This window comes from Alexandromys fortis, unplaced genomic scaffold (genome assembly GCF_014885135.2).
Source record: "Alexandromys fortis isolate MF-2015 unplaced genomic scaffold, M_Fortis_MF-2015_v1.1 scaffold_47, whole genome shotgun sequence".
NCBI classification, from domain to species: Eukaryota; Metazoa; Chordata; class Mammalia; order Rodentia; family Cricetidae; genus Alexandromys; species Alexandromys fortis.
This window is the reverse complement of record NW_026067957.1, coordinates 5197249-5218790: the sequence shown is the minus strand read 5'-3', so window position 1 is coordinate 5218790 and position 21542 is coordinate 5197249. Positions and strand designations below refer to the sequence as shown.

At 46.9% G+C, this 21542-nt stretch overlaps 1 long non-coding RNA gene across 2 annotated transcripts; it reads left to right on the top strand.

Annotated features, from left to right (window-relative positions):
- Nucleotides 1-6234: 6234 nt before the first annotated feature.
- LOC126507777 (uncharacterized) lies at nucleotides 6235-20728 on the top strand. Of its 2 annotated transcripts, XR_007593634.1 has the most exons (4): nucleotides 6235-6353; nucleotides 13490-15254; nucleotides 19343-20042; nucleotides 20670-20727. It is a non-coding gene; the product is annotated as an uncharacterized lncRNA (long non-coding RNA). The 2 variants fall into 2 exon arrangements; XR_007593633.1 differs by having other exon boundaries at nucleotides 19343-20728.
- The last annotated feature ends 814 nt before the right edge of the window (nucleotides 20729-21542 follow it).

Here is a 21542-nt window from a genome sequence, read left to right as displayed (position 1 = left end):
TGCAAGTTTCATGATGAGCCAGAGTTCATCATTCCCACCGTTCATCCAAGAGGCAGCTAGGAGCTAGGAGATCTGCCTTGATGCTGTAAAGCTAGGCTTCAAGGAAAGAAACAGGGGGCCCTTCGTGTCACCCTGGCCCCATCCAGAAAGTGCCCATATCAACCCAAGGCTTCTTACACACAGATGGGGTTGGTACACTTACTGGGGAGACAGGAGACCATGGCGTTCTTCCAGTTTTGTGCCCAATCATCTTGACCAAATCACTTCTCCCCACCCCCACCCCTTCTGCCCACACAGTGTAGTGTAAAAACAGGTTCCAAAGGGTGTGGTTGAAGAATCTCTAGCTGCCTGCCAACATTTCTGCTTTATCTGGGAGTCTGGTGCTAAATTCCAGTGACCCAGTATAAACCAGCCTGGCTGCAGAAATCCAAGTGTGATCGATAGCGACATCACGTGGACACAGTGGGTAACTGCCTCAGCTTACACAGACGCCTCAGGGTGACATCCAGCTTCCTTCATTAAGGGGAGAGGAGCTGATTGCAATTAATCACACTCATCATCTTACGTGGGGAGCTGTCTTGGAGCTGGCAGAGAAACTCCCAAATCAGAAGACAGTCTCCCAGCCAGATCTCCCTGTCGTCAGCCTTCAGCTAGACACCTGTTTTGTTTAAATTTTCAAATACCAGTCCGATAGAAGAGTCTAGTATAGTGAGTGATGGTAATCACGACGTTAATAAAAATTTAACAGGCTGTTTACTCTTGCTATGATTCTCGCAGGCACCACCTCATCTCACATTCCCAACAGCCCAGGGAGGTACTTATTCATGTCCCCAGTTTTCTGATGCAGAATTTGGGCTATGTCCGGGAGGGGAAGCTAGGTTTCAGACCGGAGCAGCTGGCGTCAGGCTCCATTTTCTTTGTTTTCTTCGGAGTCAGAGTTCTACCATGCAACTCAGGCTGGCTCGGGACTCAAGATCACAATTCTTCTGTCTCCTGTGTGCTGGGATGGCAGGCGCTTGAGTTCCTTCCTGCCCTTTTGCCCCCTTTAAAAATACTACTACATGTGTGTAGATGGTGTGTGTGTGTGTGTGTGTGTGTGTGTGTGTGTGTGTGTGTAGCATATACCTGCTTGGTGTCCACAGAGGCCAGAAAGATCACTTGGGACTGGAGCTGGAGATGGCTCTGAGCCATCATGTGGGCATTGGAAATTGAGCCTGGGTCTCTCTCTCTCTTTTTTAAAAGATTTATTTAGTTATTTATTATGTACACAGTGTTCTGCCTACCAGAAGAGGGCACCAGATCTCATTAGAGATGGTTGTAAGCCACGATGTGATTGCTGGGAATTGAACTCAGGACCTCTAGAAGAGCAGCCAGTTCTCTTAACCAGCCAGGGCTTTCAACAACTAACCCATCTCTAGCCTTTTTTTTCTCTTCTCTTCTCTTCTCTTCTCTTCTCTTCTCTTCTCTCCTCTCCTCTCCTCTCCTCTCCTCTTCTCTTTCCTTCCCTTCTCTTCCCTTCCTTTCTCTTCCCTTCCTTTCTCTTCTCTTCCCTTCCCTTTCTTTCCTTCCCCTCCCCTCTCCTCCTTTCCTTTCCTTTCCTTTCCTTTCCTTTCCTTTCCTTTCCTTTCCTTTCCTTTCCTTTCCCCCACCACATCTCCCTCTTCTCATACCCCCGACTCTTTGCTTTTCATCCTTTCTTTCCCCTTTCTTGATTCTGCTCCTGACTCCCTTTCTCCCTTGCTGGGCCATTATGGAGAATGGGAGAGACTGCTGTAGGCAGCCCCGTGCTATGGAAGGCAGGAGGCCCCTCTGCAATGTAGTCTGTGATTTCTCAGAAGAAAAACACCTGTTCCACCTGACCCAGAGGAGCAGGCTCTGCCTGAGGGCTCCTGTGTCCTTAGACTGAGCATGCTGAGTGCCTGAATGTCATGGAAGGTCAGGGAGAACAGGGGGATTCGCCTGAATAGCAGCCCTGGCAATTGTGTTTGTGTGAGGGAGAAAATGAGCTGTTCTGGTCTCGACTAGATGCTAGCCTAGGGCTATAAAGACAGCCAGTATACACTGGTTTGGATTCCCCAGAGTGCTGATGAATGGTTGATTCTCTTTGGCAGTGAAAGTGGACACACAGGAGAGTGTAGTTGTACTTTTTTGTCAGGACCACCAGCCCACAAATAACGACACAGAGACTTCTTAGTAATTATGAAAGCTTGTTCTTTAGCTTCAGCTTGTCCCTGACTAGCTCTTATAACTCAGCTTAAGCTGCTTTTGTTAATATACATGGCTTTTTTTTTAACCTCTCCTCTATTCTGTATCTCTGACTTAGCTGTCTGCATCATCTCACTAATTCTCTGCCAGTGACTAGACTCACTCCTCCTTGTTCCTCTCTCTGCCTGGAAGTCCCGCCTATCCTCTCCTGCCTAGCTATTGGCCGGTCAGCTTTTTATTAAGCCAATCAGAAGGCACCTTGGCAAAGACACATCTTCACAGTGTACAAAGGTTATCCCACCACATGGGAGAGGCTTTAGGGTTGAACAGGCCTGGCTGGGTCCCTGCTCCTTTACTCACCATTGCTAGCCATGTGACCCGGGTCTCACTCCTGAGCCTCACTTTCTCAGACTGTAAATGTCCACCAGGCACTCTAAGCTTGGGGGTGCTGCGGCAGCTGGAGAAGTCACTCACTGCTGAGTGGCATTCAGGAAGTGCTGGCCTTGTTTATCTGCAGTTTGTGCAGTTCCACCTGGAGAGGAGCCATCTGGCAGATTTCTGAAGGTCACAGGTTCTCACCCAACCTTCTTGAAGCACTGCCCTGACACAAGAAAGATAGGCTTTGGGTACCAGTGCATGATAGCCTGTTTGAGATGAGGCTTGTGAGCTGTGGAAGGAGTTGCTGGTTTTCTGGTTCTAGATATCTCTGAAGGAGTTATTTAGGCAGGTTGGCAAAGCAGAAACAAGACTTTAGTATTTTGAGCCCTATCTTTTTCCATATAGAAACCATTACCCAAAGAGCAGTATCGCAGCAGCCTTGAAGTGTCTGGAGAGACCCCCAGTACTAAGAACCATCCTCTGTGTAGTTAAGGAAGCACAGCTTGAAGATCAGAAGTGGGGTGTCTAGATGCTAGTTCCAGCTTGGATTTTCTTCCTGCCTCTCTGAGGTCACGTGGTCATAAGCATCTTCTGTGAATGCCTTGGTGTTTTTCTTCCTACCTCCACAAAAGGCAATGCCATCTTCTTGCCCATCTCTGTCTACTGGCAAAGGTATGGCCATGATTGGCATTGGTCATGAACACATTGTCTATCCTCTAAGACAGCAGCATCTGGTATTTGAAATCTATATTATTCGTTACTTTTCAAGTTGTCCTGACTAAATAACAAATAAGAAACAACTTAAGGGGAGCTGTAGAGATTGCTCAACCATTGTGCAAATTGTGGGATTAATTCTCAGCATCAACATGTTGGCTACAAATCTTCTGTAACTCTGAGTCCAAGGAATCTTTTGCCCTCTTCTGGCCTCCAGGGGCACTGCACACATGTGTGGTATAGCAGGACTTGCAGGCAAAATGCCCATTCACTTAATTTTTTTAAAAAGAAGAAACTACCGAGTGTGGCTGTGCATACCTTTAATCCCAGCACTTGGGAGGGAAAAGCAGGTAGATCTCTGAGATCAAGACCAGCCTGGTCTGCAGAGCAAGTTCCAGGACAGCCAGGGCTACTCAGAGAAAGTCTGTCTTGAAAAACCCAAACCAAACCAAACCAAAGCAAAACAAAAAGCTGACAAGAAACAAGTCAAGCTGAGGCTGGGCGTTTATGAGTAATAGTAAGGCTCTGTGTGTGTTTATTTGGGAGCTGTGTGGTGGGTTCTGCAAAAGAGTAAAATACAAACAACAACAACACTACACAGTGGCTCACAACTGCCTGTAACTCCACTTCCAGGGACCCTGACACCCTCACACAGACATACGTTCAGGCAAAACACCAATGCACAGAAAATAAAAATAAATTATATATTTAAAAAGAAGGCTGGCTGGATGTAGGTCTGAGCTATAACCTCTAAGGCCTGCCTTCCAGTGACCCACTTCCTTCTGGGTAGGTTCTACATTCTAAAGATTCCATAACTCTCCTCCCCCCTTTTTCACCCTGTGTTTGATGACTAAGTTTTTATTTTTTATTTTTTTTTAAATATTTATTTATTTATTATGTATACAATATTCTGTCTGTGTGTATGTCTGCAGGCCAGAAGAGGGCACCAGACCTCATTACAGATGGTTGTGAGCCACCATGTGGTTGCCGGGAATTGAACTCAGGACCTTTGGAAGAGCAGGCAATGCTCTTAACCACTGAGCCATCTCTCCAGCCCCCTATGACTAAGTTTTTAAACCCATAAACCTGTAGGATGTATGTCCCTTAAGCCTATGAGGTACATATATCAAAAGGTACACACTGGTGAATGACCAGGTAGGCCACTAAGTACTGCAGCTGTGGGATCCAACGTGGAAAACTAGTCCAGAGAGAATGGTGCTGGACTCTGGGCTCTAAAAGAGATGATAAAGGCTGGGCTGAGGTCCCAGTGTCACAGATTCCGTACCTATGGTCACAGATTAGTTATATATTAACTTGTCACCTCAAGATTTAATTGCAGTTAAAGCCAGGTGAGCACTTGGAAGGCCACAGAGGCAGGCAGATCTCTGTGAGTTCCTGGTCAGCCTAGTCTACACAGCAAGTTCCAGGCCAGCCAGAACTGCAGTGAGACCCTGTCTCAAATACAACAGACAGTAACAAAGGTTAAACGCAGTCATAATCCTGTATTGTCTCATGGGTTCTGTCAGCCAGGACCCAGGGAATGTCGTGGGGGGGGGTGTTTGTTCTGTTTCAGGACTTCTCCTGGGACTACCGGGAAAATGTCACCTGAACGCTTGTCTAGGACTGGATGACCTTCTTCTAGATGACTGCTCACAGTGACAAGCTGGTGCTAGCCTTGGCAGGAAGCTGCCGTCCCTTCCTGTCCTCTCCCAGAACTGCTCGAGTGGCTCATGGCATGGTAGTCACCCCCCTAGAAGGAGTGATTGAAGAGCAAGTGAGGGAGAAACCACAACGTCTCTATGGTTAGAGCGGATTCATAGAGCCGTCAGACCAAAGTACCATGAAGAAGAAGCGGTAAACCAACAGAGAATGGACTGTCTTATTACTCTAGAGGCCAGAGTTCTGAAGCCAAGCCCTCAGGAGGGTCACAGTCCCCATGAGGAAAACAGGAGAGAAGCTTCCTTGCTGTTTCTGGTAACCCAGATGTCCATTTGTGGCTGTGTGACTCCCATCTCTGCCCTGACTTGCGCATGATCTCCTCTGAGTCCGTTTTTTTTTTTTCTTCCTGTGTGTCTCTCTTGCCTAATAAGAATTCCAGTCATTGGCCAGCACCACAGCACGTGGGGACCTCAACTCTCAAGGAAGTGAAGAGGAGAGCTGGGGAGACCGTTTAGTTCATTAAAGTACTTTCCTCACAAGCATGAGAACCAAGCTCAATTGCCTGAGCCCACATGGAAAAGCCAGGTGTGGGGCTGTATTTGTAATCATGTCCTGAGGGGGTGGATCACGGGGGTTCACTGGCCAGTAAGAGACCCAGTCTCAAAACCACAGGGTGGGGGCTGGGGAGACAGCTCAGTCAGTAAGTAGGAGGACCTGAGTTTGTTCTCCAGGGTATAAATATTATAGCAAAGAAGCAAGGTGGCATGCATTGTAGTCACAGTCCTAGGGAGGTGGAGATTCCTGGGGCTTGTTTGCCAACCAGCTTAATCTAACTGTTGAACCTGGGTCCCATCGGAAGACCCTGTCTCAAAAAACAAGGTAGATTTGAGGCCAGCTTGGTCTACAGAGCAAGATCCAGGAGGGCCAGGGCTACACAGAGAAACCCTGATTCAAAAAAGAAAACAAAAACAAGGTAGAAATTATTCTTTCAGATGAGACCTAAGGGTAGAGTGCACTCTCACGCACAAACACATCTACATACACACGAACACAAACACAGAGGTACCCACGCACACATAGAAGGGGACCGTGCATTGAGCCGGCTCAGCAGCTAAGGATTCTGGCTTCCAGGGATAATGGCCCGTGTTTGTTCTTCATGACCCACGACACAGGAGAGAACTGACGCCTCCAAACTGTCCTCTGACCTCCACATGCTCAGTGTGTGCACATCTCTCCCCAAATAAATAAAAGTGTAGTTAAAAGAAAGCGAAAGAAAGAAAAAGCAGGGCGGTGGCTAGCACCTTTCCCCGAACTTGAGGGGCAGAGGCAGGCCGACCTCTGGAAGTTCAGGTCGACCTGGTCTCCACAGAGAATGTCAGGCCAGCCCGGACTGCACAGTGAGTACTGGCTCAAAATAAAACAAAATACAAGAAACAAAAACCAATACTCGGGGGAGTGTGGGGGATGGGAGCCGTGGGGGTTTGAACGTGAATGGCCTCCATAGGGTCATAGGTTTGAATACCTGGTCTCCAGACAATGAAACTATTTCAGAGAGATTGGGAGGTGTGGTGTTGTTGGGAAAGATGTGTGAGTGGAGGTAGGCATCAGGTTTTGTTTTTTTCGAGACGGGGTTTCTCTGTAGTTTTTGGAGCCTGTCCTGGATCTAGCTCTTGTAGACCAGCCTGGCCTCTAACTCATAGGGATCTGCGTGCCATTCCCTGGTAGCTCTCTCTTTCTCTGCCTTGTGATTGGTTGTGTCTCGAGACGTGAGCTCTCAGCCATTGCTCCTACACTATGCCTGTCTGCCTGCTGCCATTCTCCTCAGCATGGTGGCCATGGACTCTAACATTATAAAACCAAAAGCCCCAAACTAAGACTTTTATAAGTTGCGTGGGTTGTGGTGTTTCAGCGCGGCGACAAAAGCAGCAAGAAAGGAAAAGCCAGAGGTGTTCTGAAAGCTGTGCACCCGAGAGCTTTGCAGTCCCAGAGCCCTCATCCACAGCGCCATTAAGAGCCCAGACTCCCATGGGTCTGTTCCTGGAGTGGGCCTCCTTGGGTCTGGCCCAGGGGCCCTGTGAGTGTTTCCCACAGGCTTTCTGAAGAGCGTGGGTGAGCGGGCCACTGTGGTATCTTTTCAGACTCTTACAGGGCCTCCTGGAGGAGCAATGGGGTCTCAGCAGGAAGAAGTTGGGAGGGATGCTGGCTTTAGGTGGAGTCCCAGACTCCTGATGTGTATGGAAGAGCAAATAAAAGATGTTCAGGGGAGAACCACATAGAAGGTTCTGCAGAGCTCAGGGATCTCCTAGGGAAGAGAGTTCATTATCTTCCACACCCAGGGAGGACAGCCCTGTGTCCCCATTTCCTAGTTGTTTTTCTTCCTCTTCCTCTCCTACCTTAGACCCATAAAGCCACTAGCAACTGAAGTGGGGGTGTTCATGACAAAATAGGGATGTTCATGACAAAGATTTTCATGTCTGCATCCTAGAGACCCGTGGCCCCCAGCTCCATGCCTCAACAGGGGCAGGGGAGGATTTATCTTTGAAGGATGACGAATGCATCACTTAACTGTCTTTGCCTGGACACTCTAACTCCTGAGGGACAGTAGATTTTAGGGTCTGAAAGGAGTTTACCAAAGCATGGGCAGGGGAAGACAACAGTTGGCACCGACTGGGGGAGCTGAAACAATGGGGTTGCCTTGGGTCATGTCCCAGGCCACGGTGGTGGTGGGGATGTGGGGGAGATGGGGCCTGGTTTCACAGACTCAGGCTTTGTCCAGTAAACCTGAACCTCCCATTTCCTACCTGCGGGACCTCCATGCGAGGTTCCTCAGCCTTTCTCAGCTGCTGTCTAGAGCCGAATAGTGTTTACTATCTTTTACTTCCTATCTGTCTGGAAATGACACGGAGTATAACAACAGAGAGAGGACTCCTTGTTCCAGCGCAGAACGCCCACACCCTGCGAACTCTTCACCCAGCCTTGGCCTGACTTCACCCGGGGAGAGGGAGGGAGCGGAGAAGCTGGGCCCTGGCCGGAGGACAAGAAGCTCCTCTGCCTGGGAACAAAAGCTCTTTTTCTGGAAAGCTCAGAGCAAGTCAACTAGATGGGGGTGGGGGGTGGGGGGGTGGAGGCAGGAGGGAATGTGGGGACAGTTCTTCCAATGCAAATGTCCCCAGGGTAATAGAGCTGTGATCTGATGAGTCCTTTAAAAGTCTGGTTAGCTGTTGGAAAGCAATTGGCTGGCTCTTAGTCTTCCCCTCCTCACTGTCCTCGCACCAACACCAAGCTGAGGACAAACTCTGTTCTTAAAGAGACAGGCTTTATCGAGGCCAGCCTGGTCTACAGAGTGAATTCCAGGCTTTAGAGCTGGGAATGTAGTGGGCTGGTTGAGTGCCTGTGCCTGCCTAGTAAAAGCCCTGTCTGATCCTCTCGGTATTACAGAAACTGGGTGCAATGGTTCCTGGAAATCCCAACACGCAGGAGGAGGTGGAGGCAGAAGAACCAAGTGTTCAAGGTCGTTGTTGGTTGCACAGTAAATTCCAAGCTAGCCTGGGTTAGGCGTGAGCCTCAGCCAACAAACAAACCAAGCAAACAAACAAAGAGGAGGGGGGGAGGCTGGAGCAACAGATAGCTCTGTCTTGTCTTGCCCACAGGCGGACTTGACTTGGAGTCTCAGAATCCATGGGGGGGAGGGGGGAAATGAAGCTGGGTATGTGCTCTCAGGGATAGAGAGGGAGAGACGGGGGCATTTGGGGTCCACTGCAGCCTAGTCTAATCAGGCTCTCCAGGTCCCAGAAGGAGACTTCGTCTCAAAAAAACAGGTATATGTGTGCTGAAGAAGAAGTGATAGGGAGGTGGCCCTCTGGCCACCATGTACACGTGTGTGTACATACAGACACACAAGACACACATATACATTATATATGTATACATATATAATTTTATTTATGTTTATGTGTATGAGTGTTTTGCCTGCCTGAAGGTCTGTGCACTGCAGGCATTCCTGGTTCCTGCACAGGCCAGAAGAACAAATCCCCTGGGGCTACAGTTTCAGTTGGTTGTGAGCTGTCCTGTGGGTGCAGGGGATTGAAACCAGGTTCTCTGGGAGAGCAGCCAGTGCTTTTTACCCATGAGCCATCTCTCCAGCCCCTGCAGGTGCGTATTTATAGTGGGGTCAGTAGTTGTCCTTCAGAGGATAGGGGTCTCTGGCCTCCTTGCCAGAGATGTGACCATGTAACTTCATTACACTGTATGAGCAAAAGAGAAGGCTTGGGGGGGGGGGGTGTGCTTGTTTGTTTGTTTTCAAGGCAGGGTTTCTCTGTGTAGCCATGGCTGTCCTGGAACCCACTCTGTAGACCAGGCTGGCCTTGAACTCAGGAAGGCACGTGTCACCACACCTTCTGTCTCTAGTCCTACGGTTTAAGATAGTGGTTTGCCTAATCCAGACTGCTTTATCTTTTCCTTGAATCAGAATGGGAATTTGCCTGAGACCCAGTTTTGGGCATACAAATGAAATATATCCTAGAAGAAGATACAAAACAAAAACAAAACAAAACAAAATCTGGTTTTCTGAATGACCACATGGAACAGAACCTTCTGCCAGCCTCTAGTGAGAAAGGCTTTTCAGAAACCACTAAGTTAGTATGTTTCATCCATTCTGAAAATCCAACTTTCCCTCTCATTCTTTTTGGAGGTGCGGCACCATTGGCCAGACAGAGGTCATCAGAGGCCACATTCTGGTGTACCAAGTCCAAGATTCTTTTTTTAAAAATGACTTGATGGAAAAATCTCCTCTTTGTATAAATAAATTAATTTAAAATTAACATATAAAATGTACAGGTCCTTGTGAGGAATAGTAATTTATTTATCAATTAAATTTAGAATACTGGGTAGAGAAGAACTGTGCACATATTTATTAGTTTATGATACAGTAAATGCATAAGAAGATTCTTCCTAGTGGCCTGATACTATTTCTTTCTATTTCAATCCAGAATCCATATTTTGGTCATTTCATCGCTCCTACAATGAAAACAATAGCAACTCTTCTCCTTGTTAGCTAAATACCCTTGTACATGCTATTGTTCATAAGGAGTCTTTCTCTGCCCCACCAGCCAGCTCCCAAATAATGACATGGAGACTTCTTATTAATTAGGAAAGCTTGGCCTATAGCTTAGGCTTATTCCTAACCAGTTCTCATATCAGAAATTGATCCATGTTTTTAAATCGTTGTTCTACCACGTGGCTTTTTACCTTTCTTTCATTCTGCACCTCCAACTTATTCTGCCTCTCCTGGTTCTCCTCTGTGTGCCTAGATTCATCCCCAGTTCCTCTCTTTGCCTGGAAGTCCCACCTATTTTCCCTGCCTATCTATTGGCTGCTTAGCTCTTGATTAAACCAATCACAGTGACACATCTCTGCATAGTGTAATCAAGTATCTCACAGCAATTGTTCCTTTAGGAGAACCACACCAAGGTCCTATTTAGGTCTTTCTGTGCCTGTGTTTCATAACATTGGTCGTTACCAAGGCTTTGTCTATATCCCGGCCATTGTATTTCCTGCAAAAGTGGTGTGTTCTACTCTACGTCCTTTTATTTATTTTTTTTTAAGATTTATTTATTTATTATGTATACAACATTCTGCCTCGATGTATGCCGCACGCCAGAGCAGGGCACCAGATCTCCGTACGGATGGTTGTGAGCCACCATGTGGTTGCTGGGAATTGAACTCAGGACCTTTGGAAGAACAGTCAGTGCTCTTAACCTCTGAGCCACCTCTCCAGCCCTCTACGTCCTTTTAATAGAGAGCCCACATGCAGTCCAGAGACTTTTTAATGGTTTGTCCTGTCCCTTTAAGAGACAAGCCACGCCCCACCCCCTACCCCCTCCCCCATCTGCAGAGGCAAGCTAATCTTCAGCTTCCAGCCTTAGTCTCTTCTTTTTCCTCCCTCCCCCGCCTCTCTCTTTCTCTAAGAGGCAGCTTCTGTCTCTCCCTTCTCCCCACTTCTTCCCTTCCCCCTCTCTGTTTCTATCTCTCTGCTCTTCCCCCTTCTCCCCTTCCCTTCCATAACCCACTAAATACATATCCAGCTTCACTCTGCATGGCATGCCTATCCATCTCTCTCACCCACCACGTGGCTTCCTGCCTGGGACCCGGCTGCCTTCATGGCCCACCGTGGTCTTGGACCCACTGCCTGCTGCCACTCAGGGACCTGTGGCATGGTCTCATGGCCCGCTGCCCACTGCGGTCACTCGGGGACCTGCAGCATTTTACTTAAACCATAACAGACTTTCTTTGGCCAAAGCTAATGCTGAAAGAGGGATGTTGAACAAGTAACAATGTACCAAAGCACTTCGGGTTTGAACTAAAAGCCGTTTGCTAGTTTCTTCTCCCAGGCGGAGAGGGAGTTGTTGGGTTGTTTTCCACACAGGTCTGTCTCATGGCTTTTCAGGTCACAGTCTGGTCCATTTTCATTGCTAAAGAGCCCCCACGTTCCAGTCCATTCAGAGACACATCTTCCATCTGGGGCCACCCTGTCCTTCAGATATTCAGTGAGAAGTCCTCGCCAGTCACACACTTTATTGCCTCTGTCCTGGGCATTCCCGGTGCTGGAATCAATCAGGGGACTGGCTGTGCTTTGCAAGCGGAAACTGCCTCATGTGTCAAATATGTGGAATAAAGGAGATGAGAGGGGCCCGAAGGGGAGGGTGAGCGCCCACATGGCCAGCCTGAGGGACGTGGGAGCTTATACCGCTTCCCCCGCACCCAGCCAGGAAAACCATAAACAAAGCCAGCAGAGAACACGTGAATGGGTGAACAAGGGGTTGCCAGATGGCCAGGCACACACGCTGTACACAAAGAGCAAAAGGAGCCGGGGTTACAGCTGAGCTGGAAGAGCACTTAAATGACGTGCATGAGATCCTTGGTTCAATCCGTAGAAAACAAAAACAAAACCCAAAAACCGAAACCATGTACTGTGGTTCAACCCTTGGGAGGAGGCAGAGGCAAGAGGATGAGTCATTGAGGGCCAACCTCAGCTGCTTAGAGGTACACAAGACCTTAAAAAAAAAAAAAAAAAAAAAAAGTAATAGCAAAGGCAGAGAGTTCTGAATGGGAAGAGGCAGATAATGGGACCATACAAGGTAGCATCAAAATCTTTTTCTCAAAACCAGTACTTAGAGGAGAGAAAGGCACCAATCCACCTACTCCTCTAATGTTAATCGTTACCCAGTCTAGAGCTAGGCTGCCTAGGCTAGGGCTGCCTTGGCTGCTAGGTTTGGAAACCAGTTATGCCAGGAAATATTTTTTTAACGCTGAAGTCATAACCATTTAGGATGATAGGCTGAGCTCTTTGGTTGTGATAATGTTTATTCCAATAGAGAATGGGTTTGGGGCTTAGAGGGAGCTCTCTCTCTCTCTCTGTGTTAGGGCTTGCGTGGTTTTAGTGTTTGTCACGTCCCAAACATGTTGGATCCTTCTAGTAAGATCAAGAAGGTACCAGAACAAAACTTGAAGTACGTCTGCAGCTTGTGTGTGTGTGTGTGGGGGGGGTGACCCCAAGACTTTTAGTGACATACTTTTTAAAGTGTTCTATCACCTAAGGTCCTGCTAGGAAGGATGATATTGTTAGAGGTTGCATAGTAATGATTCCAAGACGAAAGGTGGCCTGGGAGAGTCAGGCTGTGTGGTGCTGAGTGCGGTAAGGGTTCTGTGACCCGAAACTGGACCCTTGGCAAAAGCAGCATGCACTTTTCACTGTTGAGCCATCTCTCAGTTTTATCTAATAAAATTATTTGTGTGTATGATGTATGGTATGTGTGTGTGTATGTATATGGTGGGTATATATGATATGTGTGTGCGTGTGTGTGTGCATGTGTGTGAGTATGTGTAGAAGTCAGAGGACAACTCTCAGGAGGTGGGTCTTGCCTTCTACCTCACTGAAGCTGGACCTCTCTTGTTTCTTGCTTCTGAACCTGTGAGCATTCTAGGCTATCTAACTTTTTTTTTAATGTGGGTTCTGGGAATTGAACTGTTTTGAACTGTTTCTCAGGGTAGCCCATTTCACATTTTTTCTTCCTTTTTTTTTTTTTGAGACAGGGTCTCTCTTTGTAGGTAGCTCAGGCTGGCCTTGAACTCACAGTGACTCAAGAGTTCTGGTGTTAAAAGTGTGTGCCACTATTCTTGTCTTTGTTTGTTTCTTTGTTTTGTATAAGAACATAGTCTGGGCCGGGCGATGGTGGCGCACGCCTTTAATCCCAGCACACTGGAGGCACAGGCAGGCGGATCTCTGTGAGTTCGAGACCAGCCTGGTCTACAGAGCTAGTTCCAGGACAGGTTCCAAAGCCACAGAGAAACCCTGTCTCGAAAAACCAAAAAAAAAAAAAAAAAAAAAAAAAAAAAAAAAAAAAAAAAAAAAAAAAAGAACATAGTCTGGTCTACAGAGGGAGGTCCAGGACTACACAGAGAAACCCTGTCTTGAAAACAAAGAAAAAAGAATTAAAACCACCTGTCACCGCACCCTTTCCTCTCTTTACTTCAGGTGTTTTGCCACGGCGGATAGAGGCTGTCATAACAGGAGCCCAGCTTGTAGGAAGCAGGCCTGATAGTCTCCTGCCATCGGACGTAGCTCCTGCCCACCTTGCCTGCCGTCTAGCGTACTCGCGTGCGTGGTCCGTCACACTCTGACAGTTGCTTTCAGGGCGATAACATTTCTTTCTTTGTCGTTTGTGTTTTCGGGATAGAAATAGCTGGCTTTGTGTTGGCTTCTTTTCTGGGGCTGGGAGTGGGTGTTTCTACGGAGAAAATTCTTGCGGCACAAGAACAACAGGAGGGTGGCATTACACTTGGAGCTCCACCACCGCCATGCTCATGGGAAAGCACCTCTCGACCTCTCGGGGTCCCCGTGAAGTGGCTCTTCCCTACCCTAATGTCTATTAGAAAACCTCTTTGTTTTAAATTATCACCACTATTTTAAAATTTTGTTTTGAGGCAGGGTTTCACGTATTCTAAACTGACCTTGACATCGCTCTATAGCTGTAGCTGAGGATAATTTAACTTCTGGTCCTCCCGCCTCTCCCTTCGGGTGTTGGGATTATAGGAGCGGGCTGTCATATCCAGTTCTATGCTGGTACTGGGACCAAACCTAGAGCTTCCCACAGGCCAGGCAAGTACTCTACCAACTGAGTTTCATGAGGTCCACCTTCCAAGAGGAGCACTGAAGAGTGGGGTGGCGATGGGGGTGGCACCTGCCTTTGATTCCAGCAGAGGCAGGCGGATCACGAGTTCAAGGCCAGCCTGGTCTACAGAGCAAGTTCCAGGACACCAAGAGCTACACAGAGAAACCCTGTCTTGAGAAACAAAACAACAACAAAAACCAGCAAAGCAAAGCAAAGAAAAACAAAACAAAGGAGTGGGGTTGTATACTTCACATAGGTTGTTGTTAGACAATGTCTCATATAGCAGAGGCTGGCCTTGAGCTTCTCATCCTCCTGAGTGCTGGGATGTCACCTCTATGCCTAACACATCATCTTTAAGTTAAACTAACACTTGACATCGTCTTTTTTTTTTGTTTTTTTTTTTTATAAAAATGTGTAACCCAGGCTGGCCTCGAACTCGTGATCCTCCTGCCTCTGCCTCCTTCAGCAAATCCTACTGGCGTGCACCACCACAAATGGCCACATCGTCTTTAAGTTAAAATAAATGTTTAATTTAAAGATTCATTTATTACATATGTAGTATTCTGCCTGCATGTATCCCTGCAGGCCAGAAGAGAGCGCCAGATCTCATTACAGATGGTTGTGAGCTACCATGTGGCTGCTGGAACTTGAACTCAAGACTTCAAGAATAACAGCCAGTCCTCTTAACCTCTGAGCCAACTCTCCAGTCCTTAACCTTTATTCCTATTTTTTTCTGTGTATGGTTATTCTTACTACATGTATGACTGTTTACTACGTACATGCATTGCCCTTGATTGGATCCCCTAGGTTTGGAGTTACAAAAAAGTCACGAGTCGCCATATGGGTACGAAGAACCAGATTTAATTTCTCTGGAATAACAACCAGTACTCTTAACTGCTGAGCCATCTCTCCAACCCTCCATTTAAAGCTTAAAAAAAAAAAAAAACTTTATTTTTAGCATTTGTTTATTCATGAGCTTGTGTTTATGTATGTATATGTCTGTAGGAATGTATGTCACGTGCATGCGGGCACTCTTGGAGGCCAGATCCTACAGAGGTGGAATTACAGACATTTGTGAACTTCCCTACGTGGGACCTGGGTTCTGAACTCATGTCCTCTGAATGACTAGTAAGTGCTCTTAAGCACTGAGAAGTTTCTCGGGTCCCATCTTAAAGTTATACAAGGAACCTCTAACATGCCTAGGTTTTATGGATGCTGGAATGGGATTTCCAGAATGTCACCAGCCTTCTCAACTGGTCTAAATAGTAGCAATCATTTGTACTGACTGGCTTACTCTTGCTCCTTTTTTGTGGGTAGAGGAAAGGTTTGAGTTTTATTGGAGTTGTTTAAGTGCTAGGTTCCCTGGGAAGAAGAGAAGAGCAACGGGAGGAATTAATCACCTGTCCACCACCCTCCATCCTAGCCTGCACAGCTCGCTTCTAGCCCCAGTAAGGGAAAAGCTGGAGTGAGAAAAGGAGGGGAACTGTGTAAGATTTTGAGCAAGTAAAATCACTAGCATGTAGACAGAGACAGAGGTTTCTGTCCCACCCAATCCTGCCCCTTCAGGCAGTCGTTCAATCACACAGAGCTCTATGTTAATTATAAACTGATTGGCATATTAGTTCACACTTCTTATTAACTCTTATAACTTATATTAGCCCATAATTCTTGTCTGTGTTAGCCACGTGGCTTGGTACCGTTTTCAGCGAGGCAGTCGCATCTTGCTTGCTCTGTGTCTGGCTTCCTCTGTGTGAGGACTGCAGACTGAAACTTCCCTCTTCCCAGAATTCTCGTTGCCCCGCCTATACTTCCTGCTTGGCTACTGGCCAATCAGCGTTTGTTTAAAATACAAGTGACAGGGTACAGACCATTGTCCCACAGCACAAGCAGTTTTGCTTTGTTTCTTTTAAAAAAGAATTATTTATTATGTATACAATATTCTGTCTGTGTGTGTCTGCAGACCAGAAGAGGGCAGCAGACCTCATTACAGATGGTTGTGGACCACCATGTGGTTGCTGGGAATTGAACTCAGTACCTTTGGAAGAGCAGGCAATGCATTTAACCACTGAGCCATCTCTTCAGCCCTGCTTTGTTTCTTTTGGGCCTTTTGAGGCAGGGTCTCACTATGCAGGCCTAGATGGCCTGGAACTTGTTATGTAGACCAGGCTGACCTCAAACTCACAGAGATCTGCCTGTCTACCTTCTGAGTGCTGGGATTAAGTTCATCAAGTCTAACTAGTTAAGAAAGTACACCACCAGTGTGTGTGAGGTCCAACTAATTAAGGAGTACACTACAGTGTGTAAAAGGGTAGTATATCCCTTTGAGTCGAGCACATGGAAGGCAGAGGCAGGAGAATCTCCGTGAATTCCAGTCCAGCCTGGTCGATATAGGGAGTTCCAGGACAGCTAGGATGACTTAGAAAGACCCTTTCTCTAAATAAATACACAAAGAAATAAGATGATAATATTCTAAGAAAAGAAAATGTACACACTCAGTGAGAGGGTCCTTGCCTCTTCCTGCCTTCCTCTCTGGCAACTTGCTGACCTACGGTGGCCTTAGCAGAGAGGGGAGAGAATATTTGTTCCCAGCAGAGAGACGATGTTCTTACAAAGGCGTTCCTTTTTACAGGGTTTACAAATGTCAGGTCACCAGCGGAGAAGCTGAAGTAGAAGAACATAGTTGGTTTGCTCCTGAGCCCTTGAGAGCTTTCCAGAAACAGCATGACAAGGAGACCTTCCAGAGAGGCTAATAATGTGTAGGCTGGGACACAGAGGGGTACAAACGGGATGTTGAAGTTCGGCATTCTAAGATACCAGGCCTTCTTTCTTCTATAGGCGGGTCATAATAAAATTCTGTCTTTAGCAATGACACCATGAAAAATGCCATGGGCTCCCTGGTAATGTGCATACTTGTCACTTGCACAAGGCTACAAAGAAGGCCTTGGGTTCATTCAACCTAACCCTGAAACCAAAAGGGGCTTGGAGTATAGAGGGTAGAGCACAGGTCTTGAGTTCTGGAAGCCCTGGGTTTGCTCTCCAGCACCACAGGCATTCCAGGAGGATCAGACAGATGTTCAAGGTCAACTTCAGCTAGAGAGGGAGTTTAGGGCCAGTGTGGTGGATTACATAAGACCCTATCTCAAAATATAAACTTAGAATAAATAAATAGGGACTAGAGAGATGAGTCAGTAGTTAAGAGCACAGGCTTCTCTTCCAGGGGACTGGGTTTGATTCCCAGCACCTGCGTGACCACTCTCAACCACCTGCAACTCCAGATCCAGGGGATCCTATACCCTCTTCTGACCTTCCAGGGCGCCGGGCACACACACTCACACGGTGCATAGGTTAAAAAAAAAGAATAAAATAAAAATAATTTTAAAAGTAAATAGATAAAACTTACAGAACAGCATCGGGGCAGTCCATCCCCCCCACTAGTTGATTGCCCATCCCCCCACTTCTTGGAGGGCTCTTTAGTTAAAAACACGAGGGATCTCTCTGTCCCCACAGCAGCAACTAGAGAAAGTCTAGCTGCAGAGCTTCTGAATGGAAAGAAAATAGGTTTTTGTTCTGTGTTAGGGACAATGAATCAGATAGGATTGGATATAGGCTTCTGAGGCAAAATTTTTGCTATTTCAGCTGAAGAAGGAGAAGACGCACTGAATAAATGGTGGATACGGGATATAGATTACAGCCGTGAAGGGGTTGCCGGCATCAAAGGGCAGCAGAGTGTCTGTCCCAGGTCCACTTCAACATTTTTTTTTTAGTTTATTTACTTGTCTTGGGGGATGGGCAACATGCCATAGCACGCAGTGGAGGTTAAAGGACGACTCTGTGCTTTGATTTTCTGCCCCCCCCCCCCCCCCCCCCCCCCCCCCCCCCCCCCCCCCCCCCCCCCCCCCCCCCGTGTATCCTGAGATTGGTTCAGGGGATGGAACTGAGGCTGTCAGCTCGACAGCAGGAGCCATTACCATTGCTTTTTGTTTTTGTTTTTGAGGGAGATGTGGGTGCTGGGGAGCGAATCCAGGTCCTCTGCAGGATCAGCAAGTGTTCCTAACCTCTTAGCCGTCTCTCCAGCCTCAGGCTCTTTTCCTAACTTTGACACTAAGCCTTTAGTTATCTTCTCATTGACAGTTGGTAGACTTGCTTTGCAAACCCTTATATTTTCCAGAAGAGCACACGGATTCAATCTGAGTCATTCTTTACTCCTTTGGTCCAGACAGACTCTCTGGGCATGGTATCAAGGTCCCCATCCCTTCATGGCAGATTTCTGCATCCCTGGTTGATCTCTGGTTGCCCAAGGGGCATGGATGCAGATGGTGGACTCCTGGGTCGCCACCTCGTTGATGATGGCGTACAGCCCTCCCTCTGTTTCTCCCTGTCGGTCTGAGTTAGAAAGGATCAAAGAGGCAGTCACATTGCTCCAAAGCAGACAAAGAAAGGTAGGGAAGAGGCTCCTTTAAACTTCAATGTGTAAAATAGAGGTGCGGGCTCTGAGCACCGCAGCAGCAATTACGCTGAAAGACTGCAGTACAGGCTGGTGCTGGGCTGCGCCAGCCTATCAGACAGCGGCTGCGACACGTTCCTACAAGAGCCTTTTAAGAGCTGCTAATTATTTAGATTCCAATAGGAGCTGGGTCTTAAAAGTGATTTTGAACTGATTACAGCTTTTTGAACTGATTGCAGCTGGAAGTTAGAAAGGCAGGAATCTATAAAAGCGAAAAAAAAACCATCCTTTGATCAAACACAAAGGAATTATCCTAAATAAAAATACCTTTCTATCGCATATACACATTTGTTTCACACATGTAAACAAGTAATTTCTATACATATCAAAGATGGAAGCAATTATATTCATTATTTCCCGCCACCTCCGGGGCGGGGGACCACGCCCTGGGTTTTGTGTGTGCTGGGTAAATGCTCTACCATTATGCTGTGCTCCCCACCTATCTACACGAAATTTCGAGTTGGCTAAGAACAGGGGCCACACTTGTTCATCCTCAGAATTCTTTATAGTGTGTAGAGTGCCTTGTGGAACATGGGAAGCATTTACTGAATTGAATTGAATTGGAGCATTTGTTGTGTTAAAAATCAGAGCAAATAGTTGTCATTATTGTGATAATGAACCACCCTAGCGTGAATGCCGAAGGAAAAGCAAGACAAAGATCATTTAAATAGCTTCGGAGCTGGGGAGAGACATACCTATTTTTTTTTCCCAGAGACCCAAGAGAAATATGCAAATGTTCTTGAGAGGAAAGCCAACCACTCCATATTACCACAACCGAGACCGTGTTGATTGCTCTACGGGAGTTGCTAGGCAACCACTTGGTAATTCCCCGGGTAATAGCGTAATAGAGATGAGCCTGTCGTCTGCTTTCTTGGCTGGCTGTGACACGGGGAGACAACAGGTAAAGGACAGCTGAGAACACCTGCACCTGGAGGACACCATCCCCCCTGCTGGGGTGTGATGACACTGGAGAAAATCCCCATGCCCTGTCACAAGTTGCTGCAGGGAGAATTTCATCAGACTATTAGTACACGGCCTTTGAGTTCTCCTGGATTCACCCTGTGGGCAGATCCTGTGGGTGATCCTGTTATCCCTGACCACAAAGCCCAAGACCAAAAGCACTGCTGCTCTGCAGGTGGATGGCTGTCACTTCAATGAGGGCTCAAGATCCTGTCCCTGGGCTCCAGTGGATGAGGCTTACACTAGATAAAAGCAGCTTTTCAAGTCTTAAAAGGGACACGGGTAAACTACAAAGAGACCCAAGTTCTGGGTGAGCAGTTCACACTTTTTACACCAGTAGAAAAGACTTCTTAATGATGTCTTTGTTTTTGTATGGTTTCCAAGGTGCATGGTGGCCTTGTAAGGAATCCACTGAGCTGCAGGTCTTGACACCGTCACCATCTTCAAAACAGGTTGAAAGCATGATAAAGCATGGGGGGGGGGATGAATGCTTCATCTGTCTCAAATCTTCTTTGACATTAAGCAAGGAAAAGAGAATTTGAATTTAAATTAAGAGGACTGACTTTTTCATTCAAATTTTCAAAAGGTTGTCCCCACCCAAATTTAAAAAGAAAAAAAAGCCATCCAGCCTATGGTATTTGAGTCTTTGGAAACTGATTGCTTGCTTTCCAGCCTTTGTTTTGAGATCTTGGGCTCCAAGATTAGGCAATCAGCTCCAGAGAAGCAAGTTCTGGACGGAGATAAACCCTCCAGGTAGTCCTGATGAACAACTGGGCAGGACTTCATCCTAACGTCAGGCAGCTGCTAGTCCAGCCCGTTGTGGTGCTGTCCCAGCTATGGCAGGAGAGGAGCTGGTCAGAAGGAGACACTTATGCCCTCCCCTTTGGCTATCAGGCTATTGAAACAATGGACTCCAGATAATTAAAATTTCCCCAGGAATCCCATGCTGGGGGAAGGGAAAGACTGAAGTCCTGGCACCAGCTAGCTAGAGGAACTTGTTTCCCAGGAAGACATTCCACAGGGCTCTGACAACTCCACATTGCATATTTCCTGACTTATTTATTTCATCTTTCCTATAGAGCTGTAATGCTGCTGCGGAGGAAGTGGAGAGAAACTAGGAGTCTCTCTTCCTGGTTTGGTCAAACTGTAAATAAACTTAATTTCCTTTACCAATTTCAGGCTCTTAGTTCTTTTTTGTTTGTGTGTATAAATTTGTGTGTATGTGTGTGTGTGCACATGGGCACATATGTGTGTGCACACAAGAGCTAGAGGACAACCTTGAGTGTTGGTCTTCAGGAGCCATTTATCTCAACTTCAGAGAAAAGCTCTCACTGGGAGCTGGAACTAGCAGATTAATTCTGGCCTACCTGGCCAGAAGCCCCAGGCATCCCCTTTGTCTCTATCTCCCCTATGGTGGTTTGACTGAAAATGGCCCCCATAGGCTCATATATTTGAGTCCCGGTTGGTGGACCTGTTTAGGAAGGATTAGGAGGTGTGGTTTTGGAGGAGGTGTGTCACTGGGGATGAGCTTAAGATTTCAAAAGCTCACACCAGATCTAGTCTCACTATCTCTGCCTGCCTGCAAATTCAGGATGTGAACTCTCAGCTACTGCTCCATGGCTGTGCCTGCCTGCCTGCCTGTCACCTCAGTCTCTCCACTGTGATGATCATGGACTAGATTTCTGAGACTGTGAGCAAGCCCCCATTTACATGCTGTTTTTCTGTACGTACCCTTGGTGACAGTGTCTTCACAGCAATAGGACAGTAATGAAGACATCATCCTTGCTGAGACTGCAGGACATACTCATGCCTGGCTTCTTATTTGGATGCTGGAGCATCACACTTTCATGTACTTTTTAAAAAATATTTATTTATTTATTATGTATACAATATTCTGTCTGTGTGTATGTCTGCAGGCCAGAAAAGGACACCAGCCCTCATTACAGATGGTT